Genomic DNA, 14065 nt, shown 5'->3' with positions numbered 1-14065 from the left:
CACTTGATTCTTTTCTCCCTTGCCCAGTCCATTTTTGGGCAGGGGATTTCTGTTTCTCTGTTCACACCTTTCTTTACTTTTTTCTGAACATTCCATCCAGCCTCATGGTGGCTGGATGGTTTAACCAAAAACATATATAGGCACAGAAAAAAAGAAACACACACACATAACATTTAAAAACATACATTTATTAACCCTTGTGTCTGTGTCTTCATTTCTAGGGTCCCGTAGGGGACAAGCATGTTGCCTCTAGTATGCAGGTCTCTTGGGGCCCCCGGCTACATCATTCTGCTCATAGTCACACCTTGTACTCCCTTTTCTACCCAGGTATCTCACACAAATGCATACCAACACTAGGGATCCACTAACACTCCTAAGCCAATGCCTCACCTGCTCCAAAACCCTCCTCCACAATCCGCCGATCCCTCCTTTCTTCTGCTGGGCTTTTGATCGCTGTCCACCTCCTCCTCTGACCTCACCCAATTCACCAACACTTATGTATCCCTGCCTTGCTAAGGGTTGGTCATCTGTCCTTATATATATCATATTGCTTCCTTCCCCTCCAGGGCGTGTCAGTGAGAGAAAAGGCTTTAAAACGGCTCCTAGCCCGCCGACATTCTCTGCATGGACTTGCCACCTGGAGATCTGGTGGTGCTGGAAGATGGAGTGCAAAGTTCGTTTTCAGGGACCCTACCATTAAGTCTGGGGACCTTTGCCCTTACAGGTCTATGGTGATCTAGTTGATCAGGACTACCAGCGAGCTCAAGCCACTTCAAGGCTGAGCTATGCTTCTGCTCTGCGTCTCTGCAGGGTGGGAGCTGGAGTTTCTCTGCTTCTCGCCGCTCCACTGCAGTGATCAGGTCTCAGTGGCGCTGGAGTGTTGGAATTGTAGGTAGTCGCTTCTGATCTTTCTGCCTTTTCTCCACTTTTCTCTATGTTCACTGGCTGTTCTTCTCTTATTGCGGACTCTGAAATGGAACGAGAAGACTGGCGAGCATTTGCATGCAGAGGCACAGCTTGAAACATGGCTCTGCAGAGACACAAGTGGGCACAAGAAGGAGGGGAAGGAATTGGGTCCCTCTCTGCTGCCACCATCCACCTCAGGGGTAGGAATAGCTCTGGTAACAACCCTGGTATTTGTATTGTATTAGATCTTTAAAGTGCCTTACACCAAAGCACTGCACAAGGAGCCAAAAACGGTACAATAAATGATAAATGCATGCAGTCTGGGAAAAGTAATCAGGATCAAAGAAGACGATCCTTTAGTCGAAATTTAAACTGAGGAAAGGTAGAGATAGAACAGAGAGAGAGAGAGAGAAGAGCATTCCAAAATATTGGAGCAAGATAAAAAAGGAATGGAATCTGGTGGGCGCACATGGGGGGCAAAGATTTGACAGGAGAAATTGAGACTAAGATCTAAGTGTGCAAGTAGGAGCAGATAGTGAGATTAAAGAAGATAAGGAGCCCCAAGATCATTGAGGCATTTAAAAAGTATACAGAGGAAATGATATAGTAGCCAAGAGCTGAAGGAGAGCCAGTGTGGGGACGAATGTAGTCCCTGGGGAGAACGAGAGAAGAGAAGATGTATAGAAGAATTAAAGATGGAGCAAAGAGGGGCAGGTTTGATGCAGGAAGTCCGCAAAGAAAATATGAGCAAAAGAAAAGTCAAGAGAATACCAGAGAAGAAAGCAGGATCTTAGTAGCATGAGTTGTGAGAAAAGGGCGAGACTTGTGGATTTTGGACAGTTGGTAATGGCAAGAGCGAGATACACGTGTGAGGAAAAAGATAGATGAGAGTCAAAAATGACACCCAAGTCCTGGCAGTAGGAGATAGAGCAATATAATGGGGGCGGGAAATAGAAGAAGGAAAGAGTGGAGGGGGTGGTTGAAGCAGGGAAGAAGATAACCTCGATTTTAGAAGGATTCAGATGAAGATAATGGGATGCCATCCAAGATTGGATGGCAAGAAGACAGGCAGAGAGATTGAACTGTACGTCTGAAGAAAAGGAAAACAAGATTTGACAGTCATCTGCATAGAGATGGTGGGAGACTCCAAAGAGACTCCAAAGAAGGAAATACTGGAAACTAGAGGACTCGTATATAAGGAGAAAAGAAAAGGGCCTAGGACGGAACACCATGAATAAGTGGAAAGGAAGGGAAGAATTGGTGAGGCAGGAAACAGAGACGGTATCTGCTGAAAGATAATAAGGAAAGCATTGTAAGACAGAACCACAGACCAAGATTGTGGTGAGAGTTAAGACAAATAGAAATGTTCACAGTGTTGAAAGCAACAGAGAGATTGAGGAGGACAAGACAAAAACAATGTTTACAGTAGCACGCAGGAACGAGAGAGTTTGAGACTGCAAAAAGAGCTGTTTCCATGGAATGCAGAGGTTTTAAGCCTAATTGATGAGGGGAGAGAAGTGCATTAGAAATGAGGAGAGATCTGGGAGTAAACAGTCCGCTCCAGGTGTTTAGAGAGAAAAGGCAGAAGAGGGATAGGTTAGAAGTTAGCTGGAGGGAAAGGGTCCAAGGAAGGATTTTTGAGGATATCTAGGATAGATGACTAAAGGAAGAAGGAAATACAGCATTTGAGAGTGAAGAGTTGAAAAGAGACGTATGAAACGGAATGAGAAGAGGATCAACTGAAGGAACAAGAGAGGAAAGTAAAGGGCTGGTAGAGTGGTTCCTGGCCTCCTTTTGATAAGGCCCGATTATTGGCCTTGTCACACTAATTACACTCTAGGAAACATTTAAGGCATACACCATGGTATTATACAGTGCTGTTAAAGGAAGGATTCTCAAAATGGTCAAGCATGAATTGGCCTCCTTTTGGACCCTTGATAACGAGCATGCCAGAACAGAGACCCTGCTCTTGTACAGTATCTAAAACTAAACCTGGACTATATCTGGTATGTGGCAGATCAAAAGGATCAAATTCCTTGATTAACGTGGTTTGGCAGGGACATTTTGTGAGGGTCAAATTAAGGAATTACTCTGGCATAGCTTCTTCATGAAGACCAAGGGTTCCCCTATCATGAATATCCACAACATGCAGAGTATGCTGCATATATAGCTGATAAAGAGATCAACAAGGTGTTCAAGTCCTTTCATAGAGAGATATACGCTAACAATGATTTGGTATCTGGTGATATCATTATCTCATACAGTATACCCGTAAAGTCTCTCAGTTTGCCATGCTGTGAAGAGCTGAATATTCCTTTCACTGCGCAATGACATCCTTCCAAGAACCAAGATTAACTGGTATGATGGAGGTCTATAAGAAGTGCACTCCCTGCTATCTCTGTACCTCCTGTGGTTGTATGGGAGGTGACTCAGTTTTGCATACTTCTTGGTGGCTTGAGTGAGACGATACTCATACTGCTATTAAAGTTGAAATGTGACCCCCCTTCCCCCCATGGCATGTGGTCCTTAGAGACTGTGATCGATGATCAATGTAGATGCTAACGTTTCTCCCAATATTCCTGTGGACAGACTGCTGAAATATGCTGCCATTCCTGCACACCGAGACCAAGTAAAGCTTTATACCTGGAAGATCCAGCACCATCAATTTTCTCTGTCTATTCTACATCCTCATTCAAACCCATCCTGCAGGGTTTGCTGCTTTTGTTGACTCAGAGAAAGCATTTGATTCTGTGTCCTGAGGTTACATGCTCACTGTCATGGGTAAAATGTGGAACTGAGGGTTACTTCTCAGACTCCATGTTCTTTTTTACTACTGCCCTAGACAAAGGGTAGTTGGTGATGGGCATTCTTGTACATGTTTCCCATTGTGATCAGTACCAAGCAGGGATCCCACCTCTGGCTGCCTCTCTTTACCTCACGCAGGGGATTGACGCTAGTAGGCCACAAAGAAATAATTTCACTTTATACAGATGATAATTTACCATAAGTGAAGAACTCCTCTCCTAACCTAGCCCCAATTACACAGGTGATGGCAAGATTTGGGGACAATTTCAGCCTGCAAATTAACTGCTCCACATCACATTTTATTCCCTTGACCCGCTCCATAGATGCCCTGCTGAGATGGAGCCTTACAGATAGACTGGGCCTCTATTACCTGCTTAGGGATTTGGGTTTGTACTGGAGCCATTGCGCATCAGTGTGGGAACCACATGGCCATGCCTGGTGGCCCGCCTCTCCCCTTCAAGCGGCTGGTGAGCTGGGGGTGGCTACAATCGACATAGTGGTTAACCTCAGTAGTACTACCCCATTCAGCTCATTTCTTTGTAGTCGAGATCCATACAGAGGTTCCTCTGGGGACATATGGTCATGCAGGTGAGATTTCGGAGAGAGGGAAGGTGGATGGTATCTAACAGTTACGAGCCATATGGTTTTACACTCACAGGTGAATCTATGTTTGGTTTACTTTGAGAATCCTGTGGCGAGCCAGAGGAAGGAGTGAGACTTAATTCAGGCATTTTAATGACTTATTTTTAAATTAAAAGGAAAATAAAATAACTCCTTGCTAGCCCTAAGCTAGGTGTTATGTCTACCTAACAGAAACTAACTAAGGTGTTCGTCTATTGTTGTTGAGTGTCCAAAAATAATCACTGTCCTCTGTCGAATTCTAATCTCCTCTGTCCCTATCACTATTCCAAACCAACGAGGGTACAGGACAATGACTCCCTTATCCTGTACTATGCTCTTAGTAAAAGTCACTTCAATAGTTAATCTGTAAGTAGTTTCTAACCACTACTTTGATCAGGTCATAAAGTTTGACTTTAACACTGACTTTAGCACTGGGCCTTTCTTTCCTGAAATGCCTTTCCTCTTCCTCTTCATTCAATGTATTCTTTATGCCCTGGGATATAGTGCCCAATTCCCTTCCTCGCTGGGCCAGCCAATAACACTCTTGACCACCTTCTCAGTATCTTGCCACTCACTCTTATCACAAAGTCTGTTTCTTCCAACACATATAATCACTTGGTTTATACTTCCCGCTGTCACTGGGACGAGTATGATTATGGCAATGATGGTCTTACTCAATTATTCTCCTTTAAGTTCACTGAGACAAGTATGCTTGGTCCTGTAATCATTCAACTTCAATTCCCAATTCTCTTTATTACTAGGATGGGTGGGACTGTATCAGTAATATTACACACTTGACCTTCCCACCTCAATATTACTGGGACAAGTATGGTTGCGTCAGTAATGATCCACACTTGGTCTTCTCACATCAATATTACTGGGACGAGTATGATTCTGGTACTCGTCATCTTCGAAATCCCTCCCGAGTTTCCCACTGTACCCGTTACTAACTCTCCAGGAGTTTGATGTCACCAGACCTTCTCGTAGGAGGGGAGCTCCTCTTCTTCTGGTCAGGACAGCTTCCCTGTTCTCTTCAACTCTCTCGGTTCCTTGGCATCCGCTCCACAGGTGCCCAAGTCCCAGCGGCCTCAGTGCAGTTAGCAGAATGCACAGTCCACCCTTCTAGGATCACACCACCTCACACAACTCGCTCTCTTGGTACGGATTTCTTCCCCTTGCTTCTCCTGCTCCCAGCTCTCCCGGCGCATCCTTCGCACGCAAGCTGGTTGCCTTCACGGGACACAGGACCTCCTGGATTCCATCAGCCGTGACAGCAACGCAGGTTTGAAGCTCCCGTGTTTCTCCTTCCAGGCGATGACTCTCCAATAGGAGTCCTTCATCTCTTTTTATGTCACGTGGCTGGGCCCTCCCCATCAAAGGATTATAGTCGTCTTTCTCTTTCAACAGAGTGATCGGCATCACTCGCTCATTCTTCTAGCTTCACAGTACCAATATCATTTATTTCTTAAGGTTGATTAATAAACCTTAGGTCACAGTAACAAACAGTGGTTCGATCTTCTTGGCCCTTCTTGAGCCGTGAGGCTGTTGATGGTCGCAGTTTGAGCAACTCAGGGAGTTCCTTGGTGGAACGGGAGTCCTTGTCCCCAAGGGGGGAGTATCTCCTGGTGAAGTCCTGCTTGCCTCAACCCCTAGGCAGGGTATCGTGTGGCAGTGTGACCTCCCTAGCCTCCCAGGCTAAGGCTCCCCCTTGGGAGAAGTGACTGAATCTTGTGATTTGTCACAATCCCTTCTGAGCAATCGACCGCCAGTTGGGGTGCCACACCACCAGAACTGCTCCCAGTCCATGCTCTCAACTAGTTAGCCCCAACATCTCACCTGTATACGCGAAGTGGCTAGGGGTGGCTACAATCGACATAGTGTGCATGAGTGGTCCCATTTAAAATGCTCCTTCTCTAAGGGTAATACACCAGAAGAGCTCAACAGAGCTTAAAAACATGTAGGTCATTGGAGCCACCAGGACTAGTCTTTCACATGGCCATGGCCAACAAGAGATAATCTAAATTGTCCTTTTCAAATAGAGACTTCCCTGCTGCACCCAGACAGAAGGCTCACACCTCTAAGATTATTTCAGCAGGAGAATATAATGGGTCAGTGGTGGCCTTGGAATCCTCGATGCCTGAGGCTCTGGCCAATGCACAGCAAGGGGACCAGTCCGAATTGTCCATCATCCTTACCCAAATGAAATTGGGCTTGACTCACTTAACAGCAAATTCAACGAAGGATTGAGAAGTAAAGCGGACGTATATCTGAGGTAGAGCATCAACAGGAATCCTGAAAGACAGCAGCTCAGAGGTGAGCCACATCATAAGAGCACTCCAACAGGAGGTGAACGGGATCCAAGCCAAGAATGAATAATCTATGGGTGGTCAGCATACCCAAATCTATTCCCGCGAGTAACATGGAAATCTTTATGGAGATGTTTGTTAGGCATAATTCTGTGCAGTGCCCTTAGGGACCACTACACACAATTAAGACTACAAGTGGTAATACAAGTTCACCTTTGGTACAATCCTGTACTACACTGTTAAAGTGGTAGCAGTAGCGGAGCAGCCAGACTTATCTCAAGAGTAAATGAACAGTAGTAGAGATTACACAAAGGACCACAATTACTGTGACTCAAGCAAACACTGACTCAAGGTTTCAGGTAAAAAATATAAGTACATTTATTTTAAACCATCTGTTCACAAAATACTTTACTTCTATAAATTCAAAAGCACACATAAAATACACTACACACAACCACTTCCAGTTGTTCCAGTAAATTCATTAGGATTTAACACACTGGTGTTGCGATACTAACGCGTACCCGCGGATAGAAATGCTCACGAAGTTAAAAAACACTTTGTACTTTAGAATCTCAAACAAGGGAAAGGGGGTTAAAATCACAGCAATACTTTTGTCAAGGCAAGTGAATTGGAGGACTCGTTCAAAGATACAGATTAAAGTCAATAGGCCTGCGCCAGTGTCAATGGAGCAGATACTCAGTTGCTGAGGATCACACGTTGAACAGTTCGAGATTCGAGATGCCAAAACTACTTAGATATTGTCAGATGGAAGGAAAAGTTATAAGAGTGAGGGAAGAAAGAACAAATCTTGGTGGAGGAAAAGGGTTCACCCCGATTCCGGATGGTCAGTCGGAGAGAACAACCAAATGTGCACAGTACCTTATTCCGTTGGAGAAAGCTGGTGCCACGGCAGTTGTTCCTGGTAGTTCCTGCAGACTCACGGTTCCAGCGGCTTCAGTCATGGGAACAAGAAGGAGGATGTCTGGAGCGATCTGCACCACACAGGGATGAGGCCAGCAGCAGCGAAAAAGACAACAATGAATAAAAGGTGCACTCCTTTAAATCGGGAGAGAGCTCTTCTGATGGCTATCCGGACCCCTACAGCACAGCAGTGATTTCGACCCAGGAGAGGATTCTCTGACTGAAGAAAGGGTGAGCTGGTTGATCCCACCAGGCTCATGGGAAGAAGACTCCGGACTGGATCTTCTCTTGTCGTTGCAGGGGAGATAGCTCATGACTGCAGCAGGGCTTCTCCAGGACTCGGGGTTGCAGCAGCCGTCTTCTTCTCTGCTTCTCTTCGGTTCCTTACAGTTCCAGTGGCGACTCTGACTTCTAACCCAAGGGTCCTGCCTTTTATGCCAAAATCTCCCATTCAGACAGCCTGGCTGTCAATCACTCAGCAGGGGGGTTGTCCAGCCCGGACAACCACCTCAGCCAATACACAAAGTGCGACTTGGGTCTCCAAGGAGACCCTGTGCAGGGGGTGACTACACCCCTCCCTCACATTCAGCCCACCTAAACACCCAGATGCCAAAAGAGGGCTTCTGGTCAAAAGCCCTGCCAAAGGTCGGCGAACAAAGGAGGCAAACCTGGTTTGCCGCGCAAAGAAAGACCCAAAAAGGATGTTAACAAAAAGAAATGGCGATTAAACCCAACCGTAGCCGAAATAAAAAGTATTTGGGCAAGCGGATTTAAAGTTCGAGGCTACTAAAATAGCCTAAAACGGTACCACGTTATGTAATATAATCGCGGTAGGAAAATTAGGGTAGATACCACTGCCACCAGCCAAGTCTTAATGTTAAGGGGGCGAAACAAAGCTCCAAGAGGCATGGATAAAAAAGGCTAAGAATGAACCCTTTCCAATACTCCATATAAGATTGGGTGTACTGGATCCCTGGTTAAAAGTGACTATGTAAAGTTAATGGCAACTTTATCCTTTTCTTGGGGACAGTAGTCAGCCCCAGAAAATGGAGGTGGGAAGTCTAAAAGACAACCCTGTGTCACTGCATTGAAGGTGCTGTGTAACACACAAAGAGTGGGGCTACTGAAGTGGTGTACTCCAGAGTCCACAATCGCAAAAACAGTTGAAATAGCCATGGCAAAACACAGGTAAGAGTGGGGGAAAAGCTCACACTCTTACCAGGTGGAAAAAAATAAACTCCAGAAATCCAGCAAAGCTGCTGAGGGACTCACTAGGTAAGGGAAATTAGCCATGGAATGAGAATTCTCCCTAACACTGTTCATTAGGGAAGTGCTCTGTGATCCCTCGACTATCTACACAGTTCTTGGTGGCGAGGGCAAATTTAGTAGCCGGTCCAAATCCTCCACCTGGTCAAAATGCCTGCCCAATGATTGTCAGACTGTTGGACTAAAGACATCGAGATCTGATTCTATGGGGAGCCCACAAATTAGGCGAACTAAACTATCAAGAGGCTAGAATCTCCTTTACCCAGACAATAGATCATATATTCAAAAGGCCCTGACCATCATTCACCTCTGTAAAGCACAAATTGTGGGACAAAGGCTTGAAGTATGCAATATTGTACACATCCAATCTTCTTATCATTCCCAACAATAAAACACACTTGTTTACTGGCCCAAAAGGAAGCACTCTCTTATCTGGACTCCGTCCCAGCCTTTCAAAATACCAGAGCCCCTGAGTTGAGCAGGATCTCGGAGTTGTGAGGCAATCATGGTACCAAGAGTTAGACACAGACACAAAGGGCCTCATTGCGAGAATCCCGCTAAAAACGGAGTCATTACCGGCATGGAGATAATAGCGCGTCCGTGCACCCTTGATGCCGCTAACAGCGGCTGATTACGAGTGCGCAAGCACGCGTAAACCCCCATGCCGGTAATGGCTGCACCGCCATGATGCTAAAGGCCCTCCAACCCCCGGATAGTGCCATCACGGGACCCGCCGATACTGCCTCCGCCAAGGAGCAACCCCTTAATAATGACCCGGTAATAACATCATGCTAATACCAGGCTCGTAATACCGGACCCAGAAGTAACGTCATCGCGTCAGAACGGGAAATGCGCCGGCGGCCATCTTCAAAAACACAATCCATTGCAATCCTCTCAATCCAGCAGTGCTACAGAGGAGAGAGCAGGGCCATAGCATCCAGCATGTCGAAGACTACCTGCATAACTACCCCCCCACCTGCGCAAGAAGCGCTTCTCCGATGAGGAGCTAAACATGCTGGCTGACACCCTTGCAGCCCATGCAGATGAGGTTTTTGCTAACAACCTCAAAAGGTAAGTTCAGCTGAGAAAGAAAGAAATCTGGGAGGAGGTTGCGCGGCAAGGTGTCAGCGGTTGGCATCACCCCCCGCACAGTCAAAGACTGTAAAAAAAGATGGGACGACCTACATCTCCGGGTCCGTAATATCCTGTCCAGCAATCGCAGGGAGGCCATGGCCACAGGCAGGGGTGCCCACTCACAAGTAAAACTGATGCGCTGGGAAGAGACCTGCAACACGACCATACAAATGGAGTCCATAGAGGGCTTTGGCGAAATGGAGACAGGTGCTACGACATCGGGAGAAGGAGGTGAGTGACCCTGCAAAACCCAGTAGGCCAAACCATGACGTAGTACAAGTGATGTGAAAGTGAGCCAAGCCAATGCATGGCCCATCATGCACACATATACAGATCCACGTCCAGATGGAGGCCCAAACTCTGGCACAATGAAATGCATGCTGTGTGCCAATCCCATTACCACCAGACACCCAACACACAGGGACCATTTTCATTTCATACATCACACAAACCTCAATACAATGGCATGCCACCTGGTACGCATCAGTGCCGAATGGAGACGCCACGGCTTATGCCAATATGCCCCCCCTGAAAGTACCCTGTGTGACACACCTATTAGATTGCAATGCATGAGAAATGAAATATTGTACAGCACCAACTCATGCATCTTGCATGTAACACCATCACTGATCCCCTGCATCTCTTGTTCCCCCATAGGCACTGATGCAGAAGGTGAAAGTCAGGACCCTGCCCCAAGGGCATCTACATCCAGGGCAAGACCACAGGGCACTGGGCATTCCACCTCCGGGACAGCACCGCGGCTCAGATTGCTACCCAGGGCACCTGTACAGGGCAGGCAGGCTGATGAGGAGACAACAGCAGCGGACGGAAGTGCAAATACAGAGCTGGCAACAACAGCTGAAGGGGAGGCTGATGGCATGCAGTCCGCTGCCACCAGTTCAGTGGGTCAGGCAGCAGCGATGTGAATGTTGAAGCGGAGGAGTATGAGGACATTGATGGCACAATCCATGCGGAATGTCCCCACACCTCAAACCCCCTGTCCACCCCCCAACACACAACTCAGGGCACACCGTCCAGCCCCATGCAGGATTCTGCGGTTCAACTGCACAGTCCCCGATCTCACAAGCACCCCAGAGGCCAGCCCTCCAATTGCACACCCAGCTGCAGCACCCTCTACCTCCACAGCCCCCAATGACATGGAGGCACGCCTGTCAAGGGTATTCATAGAAGCCAGATCGAAATTGAATGTGTTTATGAATAAATATCTGTTTTAGATAAACAAATGAATTGTCAAATATTAATTGGGTCATCTCTGAGAAATTTCCCTGCCATAGCAAGGATAATAAAATTACTAAACTTAAGAATCACAAACTGTCTAGAAAACCAAGAGGCTATATCTGCACTTCTTTAATAGGAGTACAGACATAAACCTCTACTATCTTAAAATCTATACAGTCCTAGGTCTTTTTTTGATAGTGTGCAGGGGACACGCGTTTCCTAAAATTAGGAAACCATTTGTCCCCTGTATGTATGCACACAGGTTCATTTGATGCATTGTGTACTGTACTATGGTCTGCTAGTGTGGATTGCGTTGTACAGATGATGCAGGGTGTTCACTGGCATGCTGATGCAGATGTACTGTGGATGCGGAACGATGTCTTGCCACCCATTATTGCAGTGTGTGCTACTCTGTACCTAATCACCCAAGCGGCATTGGCACAGTTGTAATCATGTTTAGTCATGCATCGCTTGACATACCCATGGTGTCCTGCTTGTGCGTCTTGCATGTTGTCATTGATGTACGGCATTGGTCTTATGTATGGCATTGATGTGTCATGTTCAGGTTGGGATATTCAGGACAACAGTGTTTAGCTCTGAGTGCATTGTCCACTCACCGCCCAATCCCACCCAGGTGGAGTATGCATCCCCCCCAATCCCACCCAGGTGGAGTATGCATCCCCCCCAATCCCACCCAGGTGGAGTATGCACCCCCCATCTCACAACCCTGATGCACTGCCATGGCCCAGTCAGGTAATTTACCGAGCAGCCAGGCACGTCGTCCAGGATGTCGCTCCATGTAACAGGGTAGCGTGGAGTTACGCAGCACCAGGACATCATGTGTAGATCCGGGATATCGGGCGCAACAATGTGTGATGATCTGCTGGAGTCACATACCATCTGCACATTGATGGAGTGGTATTTCTTGCGATTGCGTTACACCACCTCATTGGTATGAGGGGCCACCAATTATACATGGGTGCAGTCGAGGGCACCGACGCAATTGGGCATGCCTGCTAGTGCATGGAAGCCTACTTTGGTGTCAGCGAGCTCCTGGCCAGTCCGTGGTAGGTAAATGTAGATGCTTGCATGCTTCAGGGCATCAAGCACTTTTGTCCCGCATGCTGACCCGAGTGGCTGTGATATGCCATGCAGCTGCCCCATTGTGCTGGTAGGTGCCTGTGGCCAGGAAGTGGCGCACAGACACCACCTTTATTAGAGGGGAGTGGCATTGCAGATTTCTATCAGGCTGATGATATCATCGTGTATCATGTCCACTATGGTGGTGATGGTGTCCCGGTCCAACCGGTACAGGATGGGGATCTGCTCAGGGGTTAGATTGAATGGACTGGGTCTGATGCAAGGGATTGGTGGCTGCCTACGTGGTACCACTGGCTGCACTGGTGGAACTTGCTGGGCCTGTCTCACCCTCCTTCTCCTCCTGCGTCTTCTCTGTGCTGCCTGTTGTTGTAGCTGTAGTTGTTGTTGCTGTTGCAGTAGCAGTACAGGCATGTCCTCCAGCCCCATGATTGTAACAGCTAGTGGGATCATTTTGGTGTAGGAAGGGGTGTGGTGTATGGGTGTAATCCTTTTGTACTGGGACAGGTTCCATTGACTCCACCTGTGCTGATTGTGTGCACCTGTGGCAGTTGCCTGCACTGCAGGTTGCTATTTACGGGTGGTCCGCGATGCCTGTATTGCCACTGTCGTGCAGGCCCTAATTACCGCCTTTGGGATGCCGGTAAGAGCATGCCCGCGTAACTTGTGATATCCTCCTGTTAGCGGCATCCCGGTATTGGCGCCGTGAAGGGGCGCGTGTACGCGCGCATGCCGTTAAGAAGGGGCACGGTATGGGCGGTGGCGGTATTGGCGGGTTGTCAGCTCGTAATGGCCCAGACCCATTAACGATGCCGATAATGCCATTCCGCCTTTCTTTTTTCATTACCTCCATACTCGTAATGAGGCACAAAGATACAAGTTTCAACAGCTGTATTAAGTTCTGAATGGGTTTGGAGACTTCCTAACTGGCCCTAAATCTATAATGGGAGTAGTCTCGACCATAAAGAAAAAATAACATATTCAATGTCAGTCAGTCAAATTAAGAAAAGTCTATGGGCCTCATTACGAGGTATGCCGGTAGCCATGCCGCTATTGGTGGCATGGCTGCCAGCAAAACCGCATCCGTGTCCTCGGAATGAGGACTTACCGGACCATTCCGAGTTCGGATGGCCCGGTAATTCCTCACTCGAGGAATAGGGCTGAATGGGAATGGGAGAGGGAGTAAACAATGGGCCATTACGAAATGGCCCGTTGTTTGCTCCCTCTTCCCTTCACGGGACCCGGTATGCACGCCTGGTTTTCCCAGGCGTGCTTAACGTGTCCCGCGAGGGGACCTCGTAATGTGGTGGGTTGAACGGCACCGCAGCCTTTTACGGCGTCGTTTAACCCATTCCGCCAGGGTCTTAATGAGGCCCTATGTCAGAAACCTATGCGTGCCCTCACCCTTTTACAATAACTAAGTGCAGGGAAATGCATCAAAACAAAAGAGTTTATCAAAAGAAAGTCAGAATGGCAATAGAGTTGGCTCACAAATCCCTGCTCCAAGTTCAAGCCTCTGGGGTTCTTTAAGAATTCCTTTTGGGAGGCCAGTACGCACAGTTCAAATAGTTCACACAATTCATTCAGGCTTCCTTCGCCTGATTCAGTTTCAGGTCAACACAACACAGTTCTCTCAGGCTTCCCTCACCTGATTCACCATCAGATCAGTATAACACAGTTCTCCCAGGCTTCCCTCGCCTGATTCACAATCAGATCAGTATAACACAGTTCTCTCAGGCTTCCCTCATCTGATTCACCATCAGCTCAAT

Source organism: Ambystoma mexicanum, chromosome 5q (genome assembly GCF_040938575.1).
Source record: "Ambystoma mexicanum isolate Mex_15411 chromosome 5q, UKY_AmexF1_1, whole genome shotgun sequence".
NCBI classification, from domain to species: Eukaryota; Metazoa; Chordata; class Amphibia; order Caudata; family Ambystomatidae; genus Ambystoma; species Ambystoma mexicanum.
This window is presented reverse-complemented; position numbering follows the sequence as displayed.